A 24,308-nucleotide genomic window follows, 5' to 3' on the forward strand; every position below is an offset into this window, starting at 1 on the left:
ATAGAATTGCGCAACCACATCACGTAGATGCGAATTTCCTAAATTTCAGCACCGTTTTTTTAAGTTTCAGAATCGGAAAAAGCACCTTTTTTTATAGTAACATCACTTAAATGTGAAACTTGTCAATGTAACACGATTTTTGAAATTTTCAAAAAAAAACAAGAAAAAATCATTCAGATGAGATTTACCAAAATTTGTTGTAATTTTCAAAATGACGAAAAAGTTCCTCATCAACGATGTCACTTGAATGTGTATTTTCGTAAGCTTCGCTGCTATTTTTGGAAATTTTTAAGTTAGCAAAAAATAGGTTTTTCAGTGACGCAATGCGAGTTTTCATGCACTTTAACATCGTTTTAGAGAGTTTTGAAACCGCCTCTTTTATAGTGATGTCACCAGATGTTGCTGCAGAATGACTGCTATACCCAAATTGAAACAAAAGGACTATATCGATCGACGTCCCTTCGATGCGAATTTCCCAAAAATTTTTCCTTTCGCAATTCGAAGTTTGCTCCGGATCTTCTTACTAAACTTTCAAGTATTAACTCTTTAAATTCTTGCAAGTAAAAACTTGAGCCGAGCTCAGTCAACTTTAAGTTGTATGCCTTCAAGCAAACAAAAAATCAATCTGAACAATTGAATAGCCGAAGCCAATGTCTACGGAGTGGCATGACTAAGCATGAACCAAAGAAAACAGCATTAGACGAGATGAGTAATTAAAATAGTAAGTAATTACTTAATGAGAATGTAAATGCTTAAACGATGCCGCCGTGTGTTTTGTTAAATTGAATACCAGAACTTTTTATGGGCAGTAAGATGACTTTCTCATTGTTCGCTCCAGTCTATTACCCCTCCAGCATGAGCTTATTAATTTATTAATTAATTTTCTGCGCAATCAGTGGGGCGTCTATGGAAAATTGATTTTGACATGGAGCATTTTAATGAGTCGACAGTTCGCATTCAATCTGAAAATACATAAACCATCGACAGCTGAAACACTCTTTTGAACCCCTTTGGGTCATCTTTGGACTCCCTAAAAGTTTATTTTGTAACAACTGTAACCTTATCCAAACATACGAAGGAAGTTCACGAAAGGGACACATTTGCGGATTGAATCCATTCATTCAATGTGTTTGTCAGAGGAAACGGATTAAGACATCCCTTCACAATAAGCGAAGATTTTATACGAACGGGCTGAGAGGTTTTTGGGAAAACATCAACTCTATTATTGCGTTAGGAGATTAGGAGCTTAAAAAAATATTATAGCTTCTGCAAATATAAAGCGAGACATTTCGGGAGATTTATTTATCTAGTGGGTCACGAGGGCTTAATAATCCCGTGAGCAAATACCACATGAAAAGTGCTTTTATCCTCACGAGTTTTAAAGTCCTGACATTTGATGGATAAATAATGCTCCATGTTGCTTAACATTTTTCCTATCGCACAAAACCTCCCCTTAGTGAAAAAGTTCAAACTTAATTTTAATCAAGAGCTGTTTACACTTATCGTAATTACTAGCCCTTCAGAGGGCCTTGGCGAAAAGTTGAAAGTGGAAAATAATTAATTAACCTTTCAGATTTGCCCTAAAGAGGGATTTGACGAAAGATTCCCCAAATTCGATTAAACAACTTGGAGAGATACCTGCAAAGCGTCAGGATATCCGCATTAACGAGGACAAACAAAAATTAATATTGGACTTTCGTCTTTGAAAAGCTCTTTGACTTCTCTTTCATTTGCCAATTTTAAATCTGTTGACAGAGTTTAGTTGAGCTGTGCTTGCGTAGTGCGTGATAAATGACAGAAAGGCCACGTCCATGTACTTGATCGTCCATGATGGATTGCCGAAAGTACAACGGGCTTAGTGTCCTATATGAAATTAGGGGCTGTTGAACACAATTTATGTAAGGCAAGCGAGGAAATCTGGGTCAAAAGTAAACTAGTGGAAATCAATATACGTTTTGCAGTAAACGAAAAAAAACATGAATATGTAGGTGTGCAGGACTCTGTAATTTTTATTCCAGTTTCCACTTTTCTACTTGCTTCATTTCCGTGACCCTACCGAGGGTTGAAGTTGAAAGTGGAAAATAAATAAATTCAACATGGCCCTTTATCAGGGGTCGATTTCAAGGAACCTAAATTCCCCGGCGATATTATAGCCCCGGAAAGTTTATTACGGTTAAATAAGTGTAATGCTGAAGATTATCGCGACATACTTTTAGCAATTATTACTGTGTTTTATGTTTCAAGGCGGCAAATGCACACTATACGTTTCGTATTTCTCAGATTTACAGAAGACTTGGAAAAATTCTAGGGCTCGGAAATTTTCACTCCACTTCATATTTTTCCGCTTTTTCCAGGCCCGAGAATTTAACCCCTCGGTAGAAGAAAGGACGACCTCTGATTGTGAATTGGGGAGGGATGCTATATCAGGGATTACGTAGAAGATTTCTATGAACCTAAATTTTGAAACACTACGAAATTACAGCCAGTGAAAATTTATTACATTTAAAGAAGTTTCATGCTGAGGATTATTGCCATAGTCATACGTTGGCAGTGTTGCCGGGATCTTACGTTTCCGGTTCAATTTGCAGGAATTCCATTACTTCATGAGGTTCGAACTGGCAGTTTTCAGTTGTGTCCATTATTGGAACTCAGCACTTCTTCTGAAAGTAGTTTTGAAGACAGTTCCCTCGAAAACCATTATGAATTTTCTTGAAAGGAGAAATTATCAAGCAGACCCACTTCCACAGTACGGTATAAATTCTCCCGATCTTAGTAGCGAAATTAAATGCCAAAATTTTAGCTTGCTCTAATTTATCAGGAGCATATTGATAAGTGAATGCTTACTGCAAATTGTTTTTCAGAACAATCCATCACAAGCTTAATTTATGTGTGACTAATAGTCGTTTAACGATACTCCTTGTCAAGATTAAGGCAACCAGTAGGTACGTATATTTCACTGCAGCAGTCCAAATTTGTTTTGCTTAAATAAATTGAAACCACACGAAACGAATGGATTTTTAATGAAACCGATGTTCCGCGGATTTCCAAAGTGTGCCGATAAGCAATTAAGAAAACTATTAAGTACTTGCGAAAAATTACTCGTTAATAACTTTTTTGTCGGAAAAGCGTTTAAATGCGCATATAATTATCGTTCACAATATTTACTTTTGTGTTTATGGTTAGTTTAAATTTTACGCAACTTTGTAGCCGACAAAAGCGACGAACATGCGGCAGCGGCCAATTACAAAGATTTTACCTACTGGCGAAAATAGAAATTAAGAATATATTTATTTACTCACAACCGGTCCGTTAATATGGCCATTAATTAGCTTTTACATGGGCAGTCACAGTCGCAGAGTAATTTATGTTGAGCCTATACAGCGTGTTTTAAAATTTCACACATGCCTCAATGTGACGTGTTAATTTAACTCTATAATGCATGGCACTGCGCGGGGAGCGAAAAAAGGCCGATATACTGTTCCGCAACTTTTGTAATTACTCTTTCAAACGGCTTTATTAACAAATCAAGCGAGATTTATGGTCCTTTCGGGATCAGGACCGATGAGCCACACTCATTCCAGTGGAAGTGGAAAGAAAGGCAATTATTTTAAAAGTCCTATACATCAGCGATTTTATTCAGAAACCCTCGAAACTGATAGGTGACGGGCCCTAATTTGAGTAAAAAATTTTAAGGGAGAAAAGTCGTCGAAAAAGAACTCGAATTGGGAAAAGTTTTTGTCGAAAGAAACAGTTTTTCTCGAGAAAACCGTCATTCTGATAATCCTCCATTTTAAAGAAGAGCACTTTTTGTTCCGGCCCCCGCACCAACTTTTTTTCACATCCCAATTTTTACTAATGCTTTTAAAATTATTCCCCGGTTTGGAAAGTTTCACAATGCTCAAGAACATTTTCGAATATCACCCTGGTATTTTGCGGGTAAATACCTGTGTTGTTGGCAGAAAAGATATTATTAAAAGTCACGATCGAAAAATTAACTGCATATTGTCTTTAGCTCCCCTGAACCAGAAACTCCGACTAGATTAAGCCCGGACAATCTGCAAGTTTCAATATAAACTTCGCTAGTTCAATAATAGTTTTAACGGAATATTAACCAGGCACAGGCGCTTCATGGAAAATTTAATTTAAATGCCAAAGTTTTTAAACTCGGGGGCAGAGCGAGCGATTTATAATTTTGGTAAAATTAAAATGCTACGTGCGCAAATTGTATCACAGACCATTAGGTTTTATTGCGATTTATGAATATTAAAAATTCCGGCAATTGCTAAGCCAGTACGCGGTCTTGAACCTCGTGTCTTAATTTATTTTTCCAATATTCTGGATTAGCTTAAAAGCAAATTGGGCGTGTTCTGGGATTAGCTTCCAACGAACATAAAAGTAAATATAGTCGCTCTGTTATAATTTAAGCGCAGTTTTTGAAATGAAGATTAGCTAAGTAACTTTATGGAGTTGAACACTTTAGAATAAAGGAAACTCAGTACTTGCCAGGGCAATACGTAGCTACTACTGTCCGAAGAACGAGGCCTGACTGACCGTGTGCGGTGGACGTTCTAAAGAGAGAGTAATCATAAATCCCTCTCTCTTCTTCAGTTGCCATCAAACATTAATCAGGTTTGGTATACTGGCAGATCACCAATAATTGATACACAGTAATCGGGGGCCTGTACCTTAAGCACTGAATGTTCAAAGCCGCCTTTGTCTCCGGGAAGAACTTCCGCCTCTTGAATGGAATAGACTACTCTCCTTCATAAAGAGGACGTGACCTCTTTCCTTTACTTTATTACTGCTATTAGATCTAGTTTGGAAGTTATGCTATAAATTAAACCTATAAAAGATTTATTATGATGGATTTTTCTATGTGCGCAAGTATAAGCTATATCCTAATAAACTGCTCACCAAACTAACCTCATAATGCCAGTTTTTGCTCTAATTTCAAAGACGCCTTCCTAGAGAATGTAAAAACACATTCAAACGGCCTTGAATTCAAGCGGTAAGTTGGGAGAAAGATATTTAGCTTCAAAGCATTCTCCAGTTTGAACAAAAAGTCCCAGATACGACGACTATTAAAATTTCCGGCATATTTTTCCAGAATTTCATGATGTAAAGTTTCATTTTTCTCATAAAATTATTTGGTCAGATAAAAGTCAAGGGACAAACAGTGGGATTCTTAGCTGATGAAATACGCGTTATAGATCCAGGAGGACCCCTTGTGTTTACAGGATTGGGTAATACCAACATTGCTTCGAGTTTACCATATGGTTGGGGTATTTGGCCCTCGAATAATTGGTTCTTTCTTTTAGAACCATTCGCATACCAGCCAACACTATCGGGTCTCACTTGGAAAATAGAGGTGCTAGGGATACTTCAAAATATACGGAAAAATCCCAACTTTCTTATAATAATTTAACTTCACCTCCGCCACTGCAATTTCCCATTCGCGAACCTATCTTCCGATAGCAGTCGAACTCCTTGTACCGCATATAGGGTGTTCGATCTCTGTAAGACCCATTTCTGGGGGCAGATAACATCTCCAGTCGTGTTTTTAAAGAAGCCATTCCAATTGATTTGTGGGCGAAGTATCTTAGACTAACTGCTTCCAAGGTTTCCCAGGGAACACATACCGTAGGAATTCACATGAGACAGTAATTATTAAAGCTAAATTTGGCTGTGTTGAAATTGTATTTAATTAAAAATGATTAACGCCTTTCTTTAGGCGGAGGGGTGATATGGCACGTCTTAATGTAAATGAGACAAAATTAAGGTCTGCGAGGTGCTATCACATCTTTACACTCTCTGCGTCATGTCACATTTACTTAAATGCCTAATTAAAATTCGAAAACGTGCTGAATGTTACCTTTTGAAGCTCCCCCGCGAAAAAGTCATTTCGACTTCGTCATGTAAATTCAGACAAAGGCCGATGCAAATCCGCACAAAATTCTTTCTATAACTCGTTTCATATCTTTGTGACAATCCAGTATTTTTGTCCTTGCATGTGCAAAAGTTCGCATGTCCACGGCCCATAACTTTAGCCGGTTGGCTTGATTTATGCCGGACGAATGAGTCGCGAATGAGTCGCATTTAAAATAATTTTTTTCTTTATCTGAGCAGTTAAACAGCAGCGAGATTTAAATCGGGAATTAAAAGATCGTTATTCAAAATTAGCGAATTCGGGGACCGGATTTTCGCTCCGTTATCTTATTTCCACCCAGATAAATCGAAGTTTCCTGCTTCTTTTTTTTCCGCGAAGGCTCTCTGTTAAACATTGAACTTAGTCACGCAGGCAAGAGCTTTACTTAGCGTTATCTTCGGCAATTCGTTTAATAGAACCACGCAAATTACTTTTACTTTTTTAGCACGTTAGACCCAAATTCTACCCGCCTATGGCCTATAAACACAGCTTCTGCCGCCACAAAACCGTCGTCTGGTTTCTCCCACAAAAGATCGGTGGTACCGTCTCCTTAGCATAAGTCCCATCGGGCACTATCTTATCAGGCCATCTAATCACGCAGGCGCATCTAAGGCCATTCCACATTATATTGGGAAAAATCTGGTTCCATGATAAAGGATCTCGATCGCGAATCGGAGAGATGGGACGCAGCCCATCTGCCCTTCAAGTACCTTTCGCTTTTCGGCTTTTGTTGGAATTTCACAATGAAACATTAATGAAGTTGGTCTAGGAGTACATGGTGCGGTGGAGTTACTGGGAGGAGTCACTTTTTGATCTCGGTGTATCATCAAGAGTCATTTTCAGAGATTAAAACTGGCATGTGGGTCCAGACTGCTCTATGAGACTATGAGCAGCGGAACGTCGCAGATACGCGATGACCAACAATATAACATAAAATCTCTCGCGTTTTTGAGATAATTGAGCTAGACAGACAGACAGAAGAAATTCTCCCACTTAAGTTCATTTCAACTCATCATTACAATGTACTGACTTAGTAGATACATTAGGACGAGTCCCATGATGTGACGATCCAAGAACCATTTAATCTGGTTCAGAGTGGGCAGAGCTCAATATCTTCCGTGTAGTTGAATGCCCCGTACATTATTAATCTTCCTGTTAGAACCATTAAGATGTAATCTGTAAAAATCTGTTCAGGAATTGAGTAAACATTCCGAACATCGAACCATTAGAGTGTATTCAAATAGGTGCATATACAGAGTGTGGTTCGTGTGTTCGACAGTTTATTCAAATTTAAATAAGTAATTTTGAATGTCAGACTGCAAAAAAATCTTGAAATTCACGATGGCTCTTGGTTCAAGTCAGTTCAGTCCAAAGTTTTGTGTTTATCCAAAAATTTTTCCAAAAAAAAACGGAAATAATTGGAAAGCCCCCCGTAGGAAGCTATCCATATCTATCACTTAACTTTTTGCAAATAGGTTTGTAATTATTAATGGTTGGCAATCAAAAGTCATACCATTAATCTCAATAAGTACATGATTATTTCAGAGAGGTACAGCACGTTCATTAATCTTCGCGAGATGGGAAAAAAGTACTGAAGGTCAAGTAAACGCGTTGACGTTTCAAAGATGCTTTCTTAAGTTAAGATCTGCATGTTGCTTTGTGCTCGGTGTATAAATGTGTTTTTTTACCCGACCCGCTGAAGTTCGTATTGTCGAAAACCTATAGGGACAATATCCCATTAACGCAGAACATTAAAAACAACAACTAGATTATGAAAACAAAATTTATGCCTATTTTATTCCGTTCTGCTAGATGGAAACATGTGCCTGGATGTGTATAAATTACTATAAATTGTCGCCTCTTTTGAGCTCGGTTCGTATTTTAAATTTGCTGTATGTGTGTTTAAATGCATTCAGTCCTCGATTGTTACGTGCAAAAAGAGCTTTGAAAATTATATTTCAAATTTAATTGTGCACGTTGAATGAAATCATTTTATTCGATTTACTGGACGTCCCGTTTTTGTAACAGCGAATAACTTTAGTACATGTTCAAATTTATAAGTTTTTAGTAACAGTAATATTAGTTTGAAAATGACATTTTTTCAAATACTTTTTGGATTTTCATCAAAATAAATAACATGTTTTCTCTAAATCTGAAAATGCAGTTTTCACATTGAAAACTGGCGACTAAACTGCAAAACAGTTACTGTCATTTCGTAACTCACTTATTTTAACAAATGGGATTAGTAGCAACAGCAGTCGCTGTAGCTCTCCCTACAAAGCGTAAATTGAATAGTTTCCAATTTCTGTTTTTAGCATCGACGTCATCATACAGACCGTTCCAAATTAGGCGCAAGCTCTTCTTTTGTGGAAAAAAACCTTCAAAAAAGCCATTAGAAAAATGCAAAATAATAGAACTAAAATGAATGAGGAATGGCAGTTTTTAGAAGAAACGAGTTACAGTCATTCGCCAGGAATTGAGACGAGGAATTTTGGGAGCGTTTTAGATATTGTACATAATCGTAATCTATACACTTTAAGGATAGAAGAAAAATCTGGCTTTCAAAACCCTGCGTGTAAATATTAGAAAAAATCATGTATGAAACTCATGATTGAATTAATATATGAAAAGGAAGTGCTATTTTGTCTAACGGGGGTTGTCCTGCGGAATCTCGCTTCGCTGGAATCCCACTTGGTACACAAAACTATGTATTTTCCAATCGGTTACATAAATGTCTGTTATTAAAAAATAATTTAGTTTCTCAGTGCTTTATCATTTCAGTGAGGCTAGTTTTAAAAATATTACTCACGTAAAATTCGCATTGCTTAGAAAAAATGGCCGGCCATATGGCTAAACCCGACAAATGTTTAAAGCTGAAAATCGATTAAGGTTGAATCTTTTTTTGAAAACTCTGTTTAACCCTGGATTCAGAGATGGGGCTCGTCATGTGAGGTCCGGCACTCTAAAACTCAATTTGTAGTAATATTCTAAGGGAAAGTAAACATTTCAAGTCAAATATTTAGTTCAGGCTAGTTCAGGTTAGTGAAGTTTTAACGTCCTCACAGTGTGATCTCCCTAAGTAAATCTATATGTACCTCAATCTTGACATGCTTATCCTTTGCCACAGAAGATTTTTTGTAAAACATTTGTTTTCCTTAGTTGAGGGTTGATTCCTTAATTGAGGGTTGCTAGCCGGGATGAAAATAGGTAAAGGAGGGATTTTTGTGGGTGTTACTTAAAACTATGGTTGTTTGTTCTGATTCGCATTTTCATATTATTTCCCAATTAATTCTCAATACGCATTATTTTGTTAATATTCAAAGTTGAGACCCACTTTCCCATTTTGGTAAATTTACTTGAAGGGCTGTTTACTGTTATTAGAGTACTTCTGGTTTTAATCGATATTTGGCTGTCGCTTGCCGAATTCAACTTATTTAATTAACTCAACTTAATTAAAATTATCGAATTGAATGGCAGTCGAACAATTTTCAAAGAAACGTCTCGCCTTCTCTGCTAAATAACCTCCTAACTGCGCCCTTAATGGGCACTCGTGGTTGTACGTATAACAAATCTATTCGATACGAAAGCGCCAATAAATCCAACCAATTAGAAACGGAAACATGCAAATTTAGTAGTAATAAAGAGGTGTGGCAGCGCAATCAATTGACACTACTTCAAAAAAGTCCAAGTGCAGGAATATTTCAGTACTGGGCGTGGGAGGACAATGCAACCATGGTACAAGAAAGGTCAATAGTCTTTGATGCAAGGTGTCGAAAAAAATCAATAAACGATTATTGTTGTGGTGTGATGAATGTGATCTATTGTAGAGTGGGCTGTGTGGTGTATCGGGAATGTACAAAGAGAGTTTGTGCTATATGTACTGGTCGGAGAATGGGAGATAAGAAAAAGGTACTGGAAAAAAATGTATTAAAAGTGTCTGAAATCTGTAATTATTTTCATGTCAAGGGTTGGCAGACCGAAAAGCACATCTAATTTGGTCCTGTCAGATTTCATAACTGAACGGGAATTTACATTTTTATATAAGTTTATCGCGCGTTGTCAAAAAGCGTCGGTTCGAAAGAGATTTTTACATTCCTCGAGCTTATATTTTGACTGGAGTGACATGGCCTGCTGGGAATTCGAGTCTTAAGCCGCTTCTCTTTGTATTCAGAACCAATTTTCCTGAATTGCTTTCTTAACATCGAACTAAGGACGAAAAAATAGCTAACTATATGCTCTTTGATTTCTGATGCCTTACGAAATATGTTGTAATCCGATCCCTTTCGTGCAGGAAGTAAAGTTATGAATTACGCTCGATCGAGCGGCTTGCAGATAGCGGCTTTAAGGCTGACAAGCCGTCAACTTGTCACTGATACCATTCAAAACACGAGTGCTCGGTTAGGCAACCCATGTTCTGTTTATCCATGAATTATTTGATGATGTTGCGAATTACTTACGCGGTACAAGTTGCTTCATCGTCGAGTCCACGAATTTACCTCCATAAACTCAATTGATGCTGACTACAGAGATTGAACTAACGTGGCTAATAATTTTAATTACATCGTTCAGAACATTTCCCAAAGTACGAAATAAGGTAAACCCAATCGGTAACTCGATTGTGAATCGTTCGCGTTCGGGCAGTTTTGTGCTTTGAACTCCAAAGCTGGTCGTCGAAGAACTGGACCATCACCCAATGACGCCAACGAGGAACCATAAAGAGAGAAGGCTTATACAGATATATCTGACACAAAATTGCATAGGATGCAAGGCAACGCGGTAGGGCCCGCTACACGAAGAGCATTGCCCTTTATTGATATATTCATTGCAAAAGGAACATCATAGGCTTTTTAATTAATCGAGTGACAAGAACTAAACAAAATTTTCTAATCAACCATCCTTAATGCAACCCAAAAGCCAATATTTCCTCCTTGCGGATTGCTCCTTGGCGATTTGGCGGTTGGCCAGCCAATGCATCCCAATTTCAAGTAGAGGAGCTTCCTTGGACTTGCTGGATCCTCTCCGTGGCAGTGGATGGACTTTATCGATTAATATTATTTTAAGAATCAATTGGATACCCTGGAACTAGATGGAAGTGGCTTCATGGCCTTTGAGTCAGACATCAAGCCGTTGTAGAGGATTTTTGTCTTAAAAGCAGACACCGGTTGCAGATGGTAGCACTGGCAAGTGCCTATTGCTTCAAGTACGTGAAGCCACTTCAGAAAGAAGTGGATGACCATCCCTGTAGGACGGAGAAAGAGATCAAGGAGTGAAAGCTTGTCCGCCCTCGAGTAGACAAAGCAAGGAGCTGCCGATGACAATTTGAAGCCGATTTAGATGAAGATGGGTGGAAAGCAATAAGTAGAAGCCACCCAAACCATGTAGTCCAATCCAAATTGAGCAATTTAACTCAGACAGTTATTTCAGGCTCCTCTACATAACATCTTCGTAAGGTCTGCATGCACAGGGTCCGGCACAATTATTTTGCGAGAGGCAAGTAACCAAACAACTTATTTCAATCAGGTTGTTTAGGTTTGAGATAAAAAATTAAGGTAATCTATATAGGTCTGTTTTAAATAAAAATCCTACAGGTAGACTACGATCTGTCTGCAATCAAAAATTAATTATTGTTAAACATGTTGCCAGCCTTAATTTGTTGGACCGAAGCAGACGAAGCATGTTACAGAAAATGCAATTTCATCCTTACAAAATCACAGTAGTGCAAGAGTTGGGTGATCAAGACAAGATCAACAGTCTTGATTTTTGTCTCGAAATTCTCAACAATCACCATAGCAGTGAACATCGAACATGATTTTTGCCATGAGTGACGAAGCAAACTTAAACGGGGATGTTAATGAGCAAAAGAGCCTGAATAGAATCTCAGTCAGATTCACGTTTTCATAGCCTTGAAATAACTGGTTTATTTCCACAACTAGAAGAATCAGAACTTATTTTTTTCAAATACAATTTCCGAAGCAGATAGGTAATCTCTAACGAGAAAGAGAGTTCTAGTTCAAAAGCCAAGCCGAAAAGAGCGTTAGGATCCAGGGTATCAGGTAAACTCAAGGAAAATTCATGTTTCGATCCCCGACTTCCTTGGAAGTGATATTTTTTTTGTGTGCGATTTTTTAAAATTTTGAATCGATGTCGAATGATTAAAATCGAACTTATGCTATCTTATTAAATAAAAATTCGGCAAAAATTTTCGAGATGTTTGTAGATAGCGAAACCGAATTTCGATATATGTTAACAAAATCATTTTATCTTTCGAGTATTTATTGTTAAATTTGAAATTGTAATTATTTAGATCTCGAAATTGCTCCATCGAGATTTCAGGAATCGGGGTATTGTTTTGCTTTTTACTTGTTGTTCGCCTCTATAAATAAGGGATACGAAATTGCCGGATTAATTCCAGGAAAAGAGTAATTGCTCCTTTTGCCAAAATAAGGAAATTAGGTTTCCAGTCCTTCTTTGGGATAACAATGCCGCTTACATCAGGAGTGAAATACCTGAGACGTACTCTGGATCCAACACGTGTCTAGCAGAATGGCGAAGGTGCTGTTCTCCTTTTGGTCATGTAAAAACTTTTGTGGAGCATCCTGGAGAATGGTACCTCAACAAAATATCTAGTTTTGAGTCGCGGTCGCCATATCAATCATTATGTACAGAGCTTTAACTTGGCTCCAAAAAAATCAGTTTTAATTCGATTGATTGATCAATCGATTCCGTACAAGTGTCAGGTAGTTGTAAGTACTCGCTTAATCCAGTAAGTACTTCTTCAACACAATAATTAAAGAGAATTTTGGATTGACTAACACCCCTGACCTAAAAACGAAAATGACACCAAGATACACCACTTTCGATGCCCGTCTATTATTTCCTGCAGGCCGACACCCGTAATTTGAAAAGTTCAATACTCCATTCCGAAAACACAATGTCGCATGCAGCGTCGGGTCTTTTGTTGTCATAACGATAACTGCAGAAATTAAACGGTTTCGGCATTGTTACGGAATATTCTTTTGAATGCAACTCGATTTGGAAATTCTTTTATTCCAGGCGAAGATCCCATTAACAAAGGCATGATGCTGGGGAAGTCATGGAAAATCGAAACAAAGAGTATTCTGCTGCGCTAGAGCAGTGAAAAAAGTTGATTCTTTGTTCAGCCAAATTAATAAGTGATGATCATCACAAAAAGCTTCAAGTGGGCGTTGAAATCTGAAAGGTATATCTTGGATAAATCCACCAGCTCTTAGCTATAGGTCAGATGTTTGATGACAAATCGCAAATGCCTTAATTAACGCCCTACGTGGACGTTGACCATCTAGTGGGAGGTTTTTTATTGCTCGGCGATCGCTAGTGGGATGAAGTAAATAGTGATGGAATAAATAGTGATGAAGTAAATAGTGATGAGGACTCAATGCATAGAATGAACCTAGAATTATCTGAATAGTCGATACGCTCTTTTCGTATTTTCGCACGATGATTAATCTAAAGGCGACTAAACCAAGGTGATTCATATTTGTTTTCTGATCGCTATCAGAAAATAAGGATCCGACCGCGAGCAATTTGTTTTGAGTGCTCATATGGGGAACTAATTGAAAGAATATTAATATGGCACTTCTTTCGGTCTTAACTTATTACTTAGCTGCTGAGATGGTTATCGTAATTATATTGTTTTGGTTAGTAATTATTCAATAAGTTATATTTGAAATTCCTCGGATTAAAATCAATAATAACAGGGCGGAATATTTAAAGATCATATATAATTTAAATTTTGAACTTCCCTTTGACAACTGTTTCAGTCAAATTTGAAAAAATTTACAGTTTGATCCCAGTTCGGGTTAGTTCAGGTTAGTTTACTGCCCTGAACTTATTTGCTAAGCGACATCCTAAACTTAATTGTGACGATTCTCATAGATGTTGTTACGCATCGTCCATTCTTCTTCAAAATTGCCTTTTTGTAAACATTTATCGATTCCCTCATTGGTCTAACAATAAGACTTTGGATCAAATTCTCTCCACATCATCAATATGCATTAACTAAACGTATTTTTATACCCAAATTTATTCCAATTTTAAGTTAGAATTTTAACTAAAAGGCAACTTTGCTTCGAATGTATTTGCCATTGATCTCCGGGGATTGGAGTGGCATAAACCAATATCAGGATTTTGGGCGACTATCATTTACCAGGCGAGATCAAGTGCCATTTAGGTGATAAAAGAAGTGAATAAGGGAAGTGAATATTGGAAAACTGTTTTCCCTTAAAAGAAATTCCGTGTTCAACCTGCAATATTGTATGGGATCACAAAAAGCAACAAACCTAAGAAAAGTAGTAGAAAGAAATCGAAAACTATGGCATGCAAGCCGCATTGGGTGATAATGCCCAAGTTATATACCCAGCTCTGCCTTATAAATCTCGCCAGTTTTCACGAGTGTTATTGTTCGGAATCACGCGAACCTTCTGACTTATTTTTCTAAACCGCATAAGCCCACTAGCGTCATATTTGGCTATATTTAGCCTCACTATTAACCTTAGAAAATGTGTTTCCACTCTATTTTTAACCGGCCTTTTACTGAATTTAATTTATTAGTGGAAAGGCAACCAGAGCACAGTTTGAAACAAAAGGTTAACCGCAAGTAGTAAAGCAGGGCCTACGGTTCATAAAATTTTTTAGACAAAAGATCGCACCTACATAAAACCGTGTGCCGCTACCTCCAATGGGAGCCTCAAACCGTGGCAGAGGACAGGAGATGGACGACGGCATAACTTTTTTATGGCCCTTCGGCTGTAGGGCCACGTCATTTGATTTAACAACCCTATAAAGTTCAGGAAGGCATGTTCGCTCCCCCGGAACGCCACATAACCGCAATTTATGTGCAATGGTACTAAACATGGCTTAAGTGCAACACTGTATAAATAACGTTTTCGAAAGCTCGCGAAATTATGTCATTCCTTCAGGAGATTTGCATTCATCTCAAGTTCAGTTCCTTTTCTGAGATTTGTACAATCTACATAATTTTTAATAACCTAAATCCAATAAGTCCCAATCAGGTCGCACCTGGTGCCGATTCCCGATATCCCAAATTCGAATTTATAAGGCCAAATTGATTAAACAACGGGTGCGGGGATGCATTTAAGCCAAGCTGGCTGCCACTGCACATAAATTGCGGTTTTGTAGTATTCCAAGGGAATGTAGGTTTATTGGAGCGTTAAATCAACCTATGCGAATGGATTAAAAATATAAGTTTTAATTCACTGCTTCAGACTTCATTAAGGCTTTCTGATGCTCGAAGAGATTTCCAGTTGATGGCAGAGCGAGGAGACTGCGGCGGAAGTTGTGATGTTTCTCAGTGCCAGATGCGAAGGTCAAATTATGTTGATCTATGATCAGTCCTGAGGACACCTCCTACTGACACGTCCCTAGAACTATGATCATGATTGTGAGGGTGTTAAACAATCCTTCCAAAACTAGCTCTATTTGTCCCAATTCATTTTGCGACCCACTGTATGTATCAGTCTAAGGTTTGATGGTTTATATCTGTTTCAAATGTTCTAAAGACCACTTGCATACTAATGGTATGCAAGATAGAAGCGATATTAAAGTGCTTCATTTGCAAGTGACCTAAAATTTGCACAATTTCACTTGGGAGCAAGGCCGTTAATGATCCCAGAATCTCTGCTTTGTGGTCTTTGCCGTGCACCTGAGCAGGAGTAGCTTAACTCCGAGGAATAGAACAAGCAAACGGTATGACGTCGTAGTGACCTATTAAAGCAACTTGATGACCTACAAGTTTCGCGTTTGCGTTTAAGATCGTCTAGACTAACCAGACCTTTTTCTGGGATCTTTCTTCCTTTTTTCTTGAATTTCTTACTGTGTACTAGGAACAAATGGATTTAATTTTTGCCAGGTTATCCGGGACAAATACGCATTGCCATTAAATGACGCATTTGGTTATTAAATGTCGGGTGCTGTCCGTTAAATCCTATTGATCTCGTTGAAACAACAGCGTTTGCATCGGATTCAGCGTTTTCAATCTATTTAGTTAGTTTTTAGAATCGCGTTTTCACTCCGAACAGAATACATTGTTCATCACGCCATTCTGCGTTCGTTTGTCCAGTTCGATTGAAGAAGTGGATAGTTCTCTGAGACAAACGTAGCCACTATCAAGGAACAGACTCTACGTTTTCGTAATGTGTGGGATGGATGAGATACTCTTGAGGCCCACTCTTCATATTTGAGCATCTGCCTCAAAACGTCATATCCTTCGTGTTAGAATGAAAATCGGTACGTGCAAAACCATATAAACATCATAGATTGATGGTTCCGCAAGCACCATCAAGGCACATGTCATTGGAGGACATGCCCAAAAAGTGACCACAAATGTGAGAACACCCTATCGGCTGTGGGCTTTCCAGATATTGACTTGGTAATCCCATGCAGATTAGACGAGAGTGGTCGAAGAGTCGAATCCTGTCTAACGCCACTGAAGCCATTCACATTGTAACTTTCGGCATCGAAACGGTTTTCTCCGATAAACATGAATAAATGGTTTTTAGTATATGCAGACTCAGTTATACACTTTCCATAGATTTTAATACAAGATTTCCGTTAGGCATATTAAACGCCTTTTGAATAGCCAATAAGGTCGTCGCGCAGAAAACTCTGTTCTTGAGTGATGGCTTACTTCTAGTGTTTTCTGAAATTAATATTATTTTTCTTCCGTGCTGACGGCTCCCATGAAGCTGAATTGATTTTTGTGCAGCACGTTTTTGCCTTCAACTTCGACTAGGAATAGTTTAGAAACAATTTACGTATGATGTCGAATTTAGTGCGAGCTTTGCTCTTTGCACCGGGAAAGTCTTTTATGTGTCCTGACACATTCTACTGAAACTTTCTGGAGAAAAGCGGTTCAGGCTAGTTTTGCTCATTTTAAATTGTTTCACAGCTGGTGTGAGATTTTTTCATCTCAGCGTTTTAGTAACTCCGTGTCGTATAGACCCAAAACGATTCTTGCCAACTTTACCCATCCTCGAAAGGACGCTTTCGCTTTGCTGTGGATAACGTTATTAGCTGGTGTAACATGCGACCAGCTTAGACGATCTTTGTCAGTATTTGATACGCTTTCGCCCAAAAATTGTCATCTAACTCCTGCCGCAAAGCGTCTCAACATTTTTGCTTGCTAGCTTCCTTCTTCAATGCTCTCCAATGTTTCATGGTGTTCTGCTGGAAGATTGGTCTTCCATTATCGAGTATATGTGCTGGCGTTTGACTCTACCACCGCGCCGGCCTTCTGGTGGGTGGCAGCCAGACTTCTTTGCTGATGGCTACTGGTCCATGATTCCTTCAAATCGCCCACCTGCTGAACGAACCTGCAAGTACTTCGTCAATTTTCAATACTTTCAGTAACAGATTATTTTGATGCAGAGGAGTTCTTCGTGGCTCATTACTCGATTCTGATCAGGTATCACAACATGGCCGTTCTGGATTCAATATCCAATCTATCGACCCTCTTGAATGGAAAATGCTCGTGATTTATGAAAGCTCGAATCTTAATAGGGCCGTCACCGCCCTTTTGTTTCACTGGCGTATAGACTACTTTAATAATCTATTTAAACAGTTAATATCGGAACAAGAGCCCATCTTAATTCAATTAATAATACTATTACGTCACCGCCAATAACAGTATCATAAATCATGCAGGTTTTAGGCATCCATATACATTCTGGCTCATTCAGTACAAGGCTCCGGCGAACAATAGAAGTGCGGAACCGTTACGTCGCGAATTTATGAAAATCTTCTCGAAATGACTTTTGAAATATGAGGGTTTCGGAGTCAACGTTTGATGGATGCTTTCTTACTTACCTACTTTAAACAGAAACTTTTCATTTTTAAGAAATTTCAAACTCACGATAGGCTTTGCGCCTTTTGAAAAATAGAGGTATTTTTCCTGGAGAATCCAGTGTTGGTTAGAGGCTTTTAAAAGTAGATTTATTCATGGAAATACACGTTTCCTTTGATATTACGCCACTCGAGGCGAAATTAAATTCAACGGCTTTTAATAAAAGTTGGAGAGACGTGTTGCCCCAGTTTTAATAATAATCAATCCAGTCACACAGAGTGAGAGGGCAATGATGGATATGGTTAAATAAGTCGTTAGTCGGATCGTATCAGGCTTTTGATCGAGCACGCGAAAATCAACTGGGAACGTGATTAGTTTGCGAGACGATTTTTCATTTCGGCTTTCCAAAGTCCAAAGCATTACATGGATTTTGGCCACGAATTTAATAACATTCCTTTGAACATCTCTTTGCGAGAAACCATAATTGAATGCTTGAATGTATTCGTTAAAAGAGAAAAATGGCTCGAAATTGAATTTTATCAAGTTCAAATCCAGCCTGCATATCGAATAAGATGACAGAGAATCGTAACGGATCCCTTCTAATCTTGCAGTCTTCCTAATAATCCCTTACTAGGGTTAATTCAAGATGATATCGTACTTATCTATTGTAGACTGCGGGGGTTGTTCAGTCCATCGCTTCATCTGCTGCTTCTTAAGAAATAGCTCCGACGCTTTAGTGGTAGATGCCACGATGTGCAACCACACTTATCCTACAATTAAGAAAAATAGGTACAGGAATCTATGATGGACTCAAGGATTCGATACTGTTTGTTAATTTGAAGCAATTCGCATGGGTATCCGATTACTTCAACAAGAATCCAGTCTCTAGATAACAATAATTACCATCGTTAGTTTAACGAACTTTTATTCATAAGACACATTCAACGTCTTACTCCTAATATGGACTCTAAATTAGTAATGCGTTGCTGTCGCAGTTTCAGCAAAAACTTTGTCAAATGCCCTAAGATACAGCTATCTCGCCGTAAATTTATTCATTATGATGACCCAACTTTTCCTCTAAACAAAACATTAAAGTAACTAATTCCTCGTACTTTCAGGCAAATTTTCTCAGCCGGTGGTCTCGAGTATCCATCTAGAAATAATGACTGCAAGTAAAGGGCTAGTAGATAAGCAAGCCCCAGCATAATATACCCAGTACATGATTAATACTGCGCCAATCACGACGAAACAGGAAATACGCCAAGAAAACTGCTTATTTATTACTTAAGCACTTCGAATTACTTCCCTTGCACTGAAGTAATATTTTTAAGTAACATTTCATCATACAAGAGTAATTCGTGAAAAAAGGCCTTCATCAGAAGAACGCTTTGGACGTGTCCTCCGCTAAAGGTGATGGATCGTCGTGTTTACATCGCAAATTAACCAACACACGAAGCCTGATATGTCACAGTGGGTAAGGGTAGTGCTAAATCACTTTTGCAAATGAATGAATAATTTCCAAGCCGAAACCTTACACCTCGCCATTGTTAAACGCCAGCGATTTCTTCCAATTAACACCTCTTCGTGGGTTTGGGTGTTTGACCTAAACCCCCTTCACAATATTCCCTTGTACAGAACCGAATAGAAAATCGGATCAGGTCAATTAAGTTCAAATTGTAAAAGTTTTAAGTCGAATTACTTTCGGGAATGTTTTGCAGTTTTCCGGTAGGAGTTTGATTAAAAATGTAAGAGATTCACACGAAAGTTCGTGTTTAAAAACTTTGTTCTAAGGACTGCTATTCAACTCGTGACTTGACTCTGTGATGGATACAAAACATCCAAAAATGGCAGTTTTCTTTCGCTATCAGCGTGCAGGTACCATTAAATATAAGGGAGACGTTATTATTCCTGAGAATCATCATCGCTACGAATGACGAATAAAAGAAATGGCCACAAATATGCGGCGATACCACTCAATAATCTCTTTTAGCATCAAAATGGTTATTGGTTCGACGAAGATGGCAGCAAAGTCTTTTTGTGCCGGAGACGAGGTGAGATACCATTACTACCTTTTAAACGTTATGTCTGAAAACAATTTGTTGAACAACAATAAAAATATCTGATGTAAATGGTTGTGGGGTAAATGCTTTCGAAAACATTCGAGATGAAGAGAACTTCAGTTAATGTTTGCTTGTATCGTATTTTGATTTGATATGTTTAGCAGTTGAACGGATTTCGTCGCTTTAAGAGAGCAATATTTGCGAAAATTGTTCAAGTTTATACATTAGCAGTAAGTATACTGGGTGTCTCAAATTCTACCTCCCAAAGGAGAATCACGGGGTCTCGGTAGCGCGAGGACACAAGGAGTCTGGTAAACGGAGGTGCAACTTTAATGGACGATCCGATTACTATGGGAAAATGCATTTAGGCAGAATCGTACCACTTCTGGCTCCCATTGAGAATTTCCTGGTAGTACTCGCTCAAGGCTTTGAATATTCTCCAGGACACCAACAAAAGACATTTAAACACATTTTCCTTTCCTTTGTCATATATTCTCGATATCTACCTCTCGTGCTTTTTATTTTACAATTTTCGCCTTCTCCACTCGTTTTTGCCAGGTTCTGAAGATAGTGACAAATTTGTCGCAAAAACGCTAATAAGGCTGTCGTCCGAACCCTTGGTAAAAAGTGAATGCTATCCTCAGTTATAAGTCCTCAGTTATTGCGTGTATGAAATGAAGAAATAAGTCATCACGGCAGGTCCCACAAAAAAGGTCGCAAAAAACGTCTTGACGCCTGATAAACCCTCCAGTGGTCCAATATGTTGAAAATGTTAAATTACCTTATTAATCCCAAATTTCAATGTGCGTTTCATATAAATTCTCTTTAATGGAGGGCCCTAATAAATTCCGAACCACTGTTATCGCCTGCATGTTTATCTCTGACCCATTTTTTGTGGGACCTGCCGTAATGACTCGTTTCTTCATTTTATAGTCGCAACATAGTTTCATTGAAAACCGTGTGCAATGCCGCAACTCTAACAACCCTCGCTGGTGTGCGGGCGATGTTCCCAAAAAATAAAGTACCATATTCATTTAACACAGAGACAAAATTGAAATAAATTAACGAGGGAAGCGGTATTTTTTGATATCAGATGTAAAGATCCCCTCTAGAATTGGATATGCGCATATTGAATCGGTATCTGCATTGGGTACTTAGTGTCTTTCAGTTAAGTAGCCCTCTAAAATTATTGCTTCGTCACTTACGCTACCACTCCTCGCATCTAAAGTGTTGTGGCGTTTTATCCAAGTTTAATATTTTCGCGAGCGAGCTTCCCTCTCCATCATAGAGCATCATAGAGTTTTAGCGGATGCTGTCCTCTTTCGAAGCTCGCGTCGAAGCCCACACTCCTTAAAATTGGTTTTGCACAGTAGCCTCTATACAAATAAGCTCTAATATCTAAACGAATGATCCGCAACAAACTGAAAGAGCGGTTGACTGAGTGAATGATGCCTAAACATTCATCAAGACCGGCTTGTTGCGAATCTTTTAAAGGCCTCGTTACTTCACTCTTGACTAATGCGAAATAAATTCCCTTCCGACAGTTTATTAGGAAGTTCGTTATTCCTTATAAGCGTACTTGCTACGATTCGACGCAACTAATGATCTCGACAGTGCAATTGACTTGGGATCAATAATGTTAACTGGTGGTGACAAGGTAATGGAGGCAATGGATTGCATGATAACTCGGAGTTTTTGTAAACAAAGTCCTTTTTAAAAATGGCACGTTCCTTTAAAGAATGCCTGTATTGTCATAGGAAACGACGGAGTTTCCAACTCGCAACTGCATTGTCTCGCTTGCTATCAAGCAATAAAATCTTATATAAGAGTGCGAGCTGCTTTAAATTCGAGGTGTGAACAATAACTTTCCCTCTTCAGGGCCTTATTAAACTTTAAAATATTTCTTTGCCCGTTTTAAGGAGGCTGGACTTTTTACGGGAAGTGTGACAGACACTTTGTACATACAATAACGTTCCTGCATTATATCATTTGACTCACAAAACTTCGTGATCTTTAGATCCTATCGGTTTTGCCTTCTCAGAATGGGCCACTTCAAATTTAAAATATTCGAGTGATTTCATAGCAGATTGGCGATTCTTGTTGGTTGATTAAATCCTAAGTTAATGAGGTCGTAAACTGTATAAAATAAGGTGAATAGGAGACAGTTATTGCAGGCAAATCCTTTCTGTGATCTCAGAGTAGAGATTTCGCCTCTATGACTAATCTACTTGTAAAATACCGGCAATGATCCCGTTAGTTTTGGTATTATTTATTCATATTTTTTGTTAGTTATAGGAGTAAAAAAACGTTAAAGAGTTTGCTACTTGAGTTCCCAAACGGGAGTTTTTCAGCTAGCTGTAAAGAAGGCAGTTTTTCTTGATTTTGATCGTAACACTTCGCTTAAAATATCGCTTAAAAATAATACGAAATCGCCAATTTCGCCAAGGAGATGAAAGCAATAATGAAAAATTATCATTAGCCTTTCTGGAGCAACGCTATGTAAATTAAATCAATAAACAGGCTGTAATATTCCCTAGAAGAGAACATTATGGTCTGCTAGAAGTTTATTAGAGTCCATCAAAATTACCATTGAATACAATTTACATCCCTAATAAAACCCCCCCATTAGTGCAGTTACCCTTCACGGGGAAATGATAATAAATATCTATTTTCTTGACAAGGCTCTAATGGCACAGATAATTAATAAATTATTCGATATGCGAGTTTCATTTCTATAGGACACATCAAAAGTATATTTACTTCATGCTATTTCTTCACCTTTGGCCTTTTGCTAGTAATTGCAATGAAACATTTGACCCAATATGGGATTAGCTGCTTGATGTTAGCGCAACAAATAATTGTTAGCCCAACAAGAACAAATTAGCACATATTTTAACAGAAATTAATACGAGGCAACCGAAATGGAGGTCCTTTAAATGATAACTCCATATAAATCACAATTATCACAGCCCTAGTCGAAAGGCCATACCGGTGCTTCGTCCCCTCTCCACCCTCTCAACCTATAATTTATGTATTGTGTCTTCACCGAATGTCGCTATTTTGAATTATCGATAACATTGTGTGGAATGCCAAATGGCTGAATATTTTCAGTTTTAGAAGCTCCACTATCAACCTGTTATTGAACGAACTTTCGCAAGAATTTTGTAGTGCTTAAGTGAGACCCTAATTAAAATCTAAAACGCCCTTGAAACTTTGTCGTGACTAGTAAAATGAAATGCTTGTTGCAGTATTTCCATGAGCCCATCCAGAGGTTAATTTCGGTGGATTTTTTCCCAGAAGCGAGTTTGACGTTAGTTCTAATTTCGACCATTGCGATTCGGAATAAAAGGCGATGATTTAACGTAAAAATGGAAAAGAGCAGATATATAACCGTTATTAAGATTGATGGTGAAAATATGAAATCCAAAAGTTAATGCGCTGTATCTTATTGGGTTTTTAATATTCTCCCTTTCCCATTCCAGTCAGGTGTTCTGGACGTTTTATGTGAGGTATAAACGTGTGAATGTGGCAGAGTGAAATAATTTCAGGCACTAATAAAACTAAGGATTTAATTCTCCCCTTTTAAGGCGTATATAACTGAATTTTCCCAATGGAGGAGGGTTGGCATTCATAAAGAGCTATTTTTCCCACTGTAGTAATTGATTTGGTCCCCCTTTTCTTTGTTGAAGAGCTGCAAATTGAGTTGGTTAGCATTACAATATGTAGATGGCTTTGAATAAAACATAAGATTAAAATTTCTTGTTTTACAGATTGTTGCTGGCAAATGATTTTGAGCCGTATAATAGCGGAATTCAAAGCACTTAGAGCATCTAAAATATTTACGGTCAGAGCAGTAACGCGAAAGCTTCAAGGGCCGTTTAAATAAAATACTTCGGAAAATTATTCAACAACACATCGCTTGACTTTCGCCCTCCATGCAGGCATTTCCTCTGGAAATAAATGTGCTCAATATTTTCAGAAATCCTGGTGGTATCATTAAAAGTCATATGATGAATCACTTTACATTCATGAGGTGAGACTTTTACATTCATGAACTGAAATTTCAAAACTTAAACCAAAAGCAGCAATAAACTCTTTAGGTCTAGTACCGCTATTTAAGACAGCCATTTCCGGCATACAGCACACAATATTAACATATTACTGCGAAGCCCTTTAATTAACTCGGGCCCTTTGGCTGAAACTTGGTGCTCTGGACTAGGTCTAACAATTTCGTTTCATTCAGATTAGCTTAATTAGGAAACTTAATCCGTACGCCAGCAATTGCTAGGTATTTGTCCTCTGGTATGTCCTGCTTATATTGTTATGAAGCAGTAGGGCCAAAGTGGCATTAATGTGTGGCAGGGGGGTAAGGCGAAAAACTGATCGTGTTGGCCCTTTGTCACTGTGTATTGTAAGAACGATGTTCGTCAGTTTCCGAGGTTGTTTCATAATATCAACATTGTATTTATTTGATTATTGTACG

This window comes from Euwallacea similis, chromosome 21 (assembly GCF_039881205.1).
Source record: "Euwallacea similis isolate ESF13 chromosome 21, ESF131.1, whole genome shotgun sequence".
Lineage (NCBI taxonomy): Eukaryota > Metazoa > Arthropoda > Insecta > Coleoptera > Curculionidae > Euwallacea > Euwallacea similis.